Raw genomic sequence first — 4,485 nt, forward strand, 5'->3', positions numbered from 1 at the left:
ATACGTCCCCTATCTGGGGATCATATATTAAATGGATTTTTAGAACAGGGAGCTGGAAAAAGTGCTTGCTCTGTCCACTCCGCACATTGACCTGGTATTGCAGTACCTCCAGTACTGGTGCACCCCCTTTCCTACAGCAGTTTCCAAAAGCAGGAAAAAAAACTGATGAGCAAGAGGTGCAGCGCAGCTGCGGCTGCTAACAACCAAGCACTTAGATTTAGGCCTCATGTCCACGTGATACATGGCGGAAGTATCGCATGATACTTGTGCGATGGCTCGTGTTTTTGCGTGATGTCCTGTAGTTTTTATTTGTACCATTTTGGAGTTTATAAGACTTTATCGCTGTTTATTATAACTTTTTTTGGAGATAGGAATCGGTTACGTGCACACTTCCCATAGACTTGTACAGGGACCCTTGGTGCGCAAATGTGCACAAAAATAGAGCATGGTGAGGTTTTGCACGCATGCGAAATGTGTGAGTAAAGAGAATTCTGAAGGCATCCATTGAAACAAATATGTTTGTGTGAAGCGGCCCTTACTGTACTTTTGTTAGCACGAATCAAGCACATTTGCAAGCGCAAAAAAACACGCAACCATGCCGCCATTTATTGAAATGGGCTCTCTTGGAGCGTTAAGGATATGGGGGCGTGGTCAGACCATGATATTGTTCCAATATCCGCCTGTAAAACCCCCTCGAGGCCTGCCCGCGGCAGCAGGAACATATCTATCCTAGAATAAGATGCATGTGGCGCGGAGAGAAACGTGTAGTCCCTCTACGATCCATGCATGCACCTCCACACGTCGTATAATTCTTCTGAGTGTATGATTGGGACAATGGGTGACATGCCCCTGCCGCTCGCGGTGGAGTCCAAGGTAGGGTCCACCACTGAGTTTAGATCTCCTCCGATCACCAAATTCCCCTCTCGAATTTTAGCCACTTCGGAAAGAACATGTTTGAAGAATTTGGCCTGCCTTTTAAATGGGAAGTAGACATTTACTAGAGTGTAGGTGGTGGCGTTAATTACGCAGACTAATATTAGAAATCGCCCGCCTGGGTCCACGTATACGTTTTTTTGGGAAAATGTAACGTTCCGGCTAATGGCTATCATTACGCCTTTCTTTTTTTTTCCTTCATTTGATGCCAGGAAAATGTTTGGAAATTTAGGGTGGTTGCAGGGGGGGTGTTTATCTCTCAGGAAGTGTGTCTCTTGGGCGAGGAAGATGTCTGAGTGGGACTTAAGAGCCTGTCTCCAAATCATGCTACGTTTATAGGGGCTGTTCAGGCCTTTTACATTTAGGGATGTGATGCTAATGGGCATAACTGGTAGGTGGTTTATACGCTGGGGAGTCGTTGTGTTTTTTCATATTAAGTATGGTGGGGGGGGGGGGTAGGGAAGTGGCCTCCTACTGAACCTTTTATAACTATATTTGACATAAGGAAAAAAAACATCATTAACAGTTAACAAAATCAAAATATTGTTCATCCAGCGCCTATCTGCACTGGATGAATGAACCTTAGGTAGGGGTGGCATTTTAAACCATCCACTTTAGGCTCCGTAAAGGAGAAATATAACTATGGGTTCAAGACCCTTTACAACATCAATTTATGCGTGTCTGCCATGCTTATCTGATGTTTTCCAGTCTTGTTCGATTCTTGTAGGAGATTCTACCGCCGTCCTCAGAGGCTTCTGAAGGATAGGTATCCCCCATTGTTTCAGGAACGAGACGCCTTCTTCTGGCGAGGTGGCAACCTGGATGGTTCCATTTTTTGAGATCAGTAGTTTGGTTGGGAATCCCCATCTATACTTGATGTGCGCCTCTCGTAGTGCTGCTGTAACTTCTGTAAACTTTCTCCGAGACTGCAGAGTGGCGGCTGAAAGATCTGGAAATATTTGTATGTCTTCATATGGAGTCGGTAGTGTGCCTCTACGCCTTCCAACTGCCAAGACTTCCTCTTTTATTTTATGGAAGTGTATTCTTGCTAAGATTTCTCTGGGGGCTGACTCAGGGACAGAGCGTGCTTTTGGAATTCTGTGGGCTCTGTCAACTGCATATTCGATCTCGGGAAGGTCCGGGAGGAGCGTTTGGAGTAATTTGAGTATATATTGTGGAATGTCAGGGGGGGTCACAGTCTCTGGAACTCCCCTAAATTTGAGATTGTTTCTTCTGGATCGGTCTTCCAAGTCTATGACCTTCTCTCTCAAATATGCGACTTCTTCCATACTGCCATGCGCATCTACCAACTCGTTGTGGGCTTTGGTAAATTCTCCCATTTTCCGTTCAAGGTGGTCAGTTCTGGTAGCTAGGTGGTCGATGTTAGATTGTAATTGACCAGAGAGGCTCTGTATATCTTTAGAAATGTCCTTTTGCAGCGAGATTAGCATAGTCTTCAGAGCGTTTATAGTTAAGGGGCTTTCAGAGTCGGGATAAGCTTGGAGATTGTTGATAGGATCTGTCTGCGGGGGAGTTTCTTGTGGATTGTTATTTTGGCTCTTTTTTGCCGCCGGTCCTTTTGGGGAGGGGGAGGCTGGTAGGGGGTCCTGAACATTCCTTTTCCCTTCGCTTCCAGGGGAGGTGTTGGGATTGGCTGGGGTAGGCGGGAGAGATCCTGTGGAGGAGTATGGAGACAGAGCCGCAGGGCTGTGGGTGTTGGGTATTTCTTCGGTTACGGGGATGTTTGAATGAGATGTGGCGGGTTTGTTTTTGTTGCTCTGTGTGCCAGGCGGGAAGTACTCTGAGAGTCTCCTGGGGGCCGTTGCTTTAATACGTCGCTTAACCATCCTGAATAGTTAATTCTTGGATATGCGCTGTGGATTGGTCGCTATTTGTTGTATAGTGGTCTACTGGGTGGCGTATTCTTTATGGAGGCGTTGGAAGGCGTAGTTGTTTGTTAAAAGTTCCTTTAGAAGCTCATTGATGTTGAGTGGTCCTGTTATGTGTTGCTGAGGAGCCTCATGTGGCGGGTGGAGTTAGAACATAGAGTCCTGCTATTCCATCTTGAGTGCCTTAGGTAGCGCTCCTGTAGAGTTTTGAAGATTTGTTAAGTGTGGCTTTGCCTGATAAGAGTCCTTTCTTTTTTTAGAACTATCAGTATTTGCTGAGAAGAAAGTGTTTGGGATTGAGGAGTCCGCTGGGTCGCACCGGGAATTTGATATTTGCGTCTGCGAGGCGCGCGATGTATTGCTTCCTTGGGTGTTGCGGGGGCTGGGACTTGCTTCCAGGCTATTTTGTAATGCTGAGGAGGCTATATAGTGTTTTTCTGTCAGTACCCTTTGGCACAGGGTCTGTCTTTGTGGGTTGCTGACAGTTTCTATATAGCAGTCTGGCTATGCAGATATTCCTCCACAGATCACTTGGCAGTAAGGTGGGGAGGTATTCTCCTTGTAGTTAACTGTGGGTCCCTCTTCTCAACACACTTAGGCCTCATGTCCACGGGGAAAATCAGATCCGCTGCAGATTCTCCATGTAGAATCTGCAGCGGGTCCCTCCTGCCCCGCGGACATGAGCGCTGAAAATGGGAATAAATGAGAATAAACTCACCTCCCATCCGCTCCGTTTCTTCTCTTCGCGGCGGCGTCATCTTCTCTCGTCGCGGCCGGATCTTCATTCTTCGGCTCGGCGGATGTGCATGATGACGTCGGTGACGTGCCTCGCGCATGCGCCGGGCCGAAGCAAAATGATCCGGCCGCGACTGAGAGAAGATGGCGCGGCGCCGAAGAGAAGAACCGGAGCGTGTAAGTAAAATATGATTTTTGTGTCCCGCGGATCCAGGCGGCTTCCATAGGCTTCAATAGAAGCCCGCGGGAGCCGTCCCCGCGGGAGACCCGCATGAAAATGGAGCATGGTCCAGATTTTTTTCATGCTCCATTTTTTTTAAAATCACTTTTATTGACGATCCGCGGGTATTTATCTACCCGCGGGTGGTCAATGCATCCCTATGGGGTGCGGATCCGCGCCGCGGGAGAAGAGTTAAAATCCGCTGCGGATTTTAATTCTTATTTTCCCCGTGGACATGAGGCCTTAGGCCTCCTTCCCACGAACGGATTTACGCCGCGTAAATCCGCGGCAAAAATCCGCTGCGTTGCCCCATGCTATTAGGTTCTATTGAACCTAATAGCACAATGCACACGATGCGTAATTCCACCGCGGAATTACGCACCGTGAAATCTCCCGTTGTCACCCGCAGCATGTTCTATTTGCTGCGGGTGTACGCGCTGACGGCTTCCGTTCACGCTATCTCCCGCTGCAACCAGCGGAAGAAAGCGTGAAAAAACGCTTCCCCACCTACCGCCGCGCGTCATATGACGCGGCCGGCGCGTCACGTGACACGGCCGGCCGCGTCATGTGACGCGGTGGGCGTGTCACATGACGCGACGGCGGTGTGCAGGGAAGTGTCTTCACGCGATCTTCCGCTGGTAAGTATGGGGTCTCTGGGGGGCGCCGTGACGGGCTTCACTGCGTAATATTACGCGGCGGAGCCCGTCA

At 48.8% G+C, this 4,485-nt stretch overlaps 1 pseudogene; it reads left to right on the forward strand.

Annotated features, from left to right (window-relative positions):
* On the forward strand, nucleotides 1-128 carry LOC136601093 (U2 spliceosomal RNA; annotated as a pseudogene).
* Nucleotides 129-4,485: the final 4,357 nt, after the last annotated feature.

This window comes from Eleutherodactylus coqui, unplaced genomic scaffold (assembly GCF_035609145.1).
Source record: "Eleutherodactylus coqui strain aEleCoq1 unplaced genomic scaffold, aEleCoq1.hap1 HAP1_SCAFFOLD_30, whole genome shotgun sequence".
In the NCBI taxonomy this organism is placed as follows: Eukaryota; Metazoa; Chordata; class Amphibia; order Anura; family Eleutherodactylidae; genus Eleutherodactylus; species Eleutherodactylus coqui.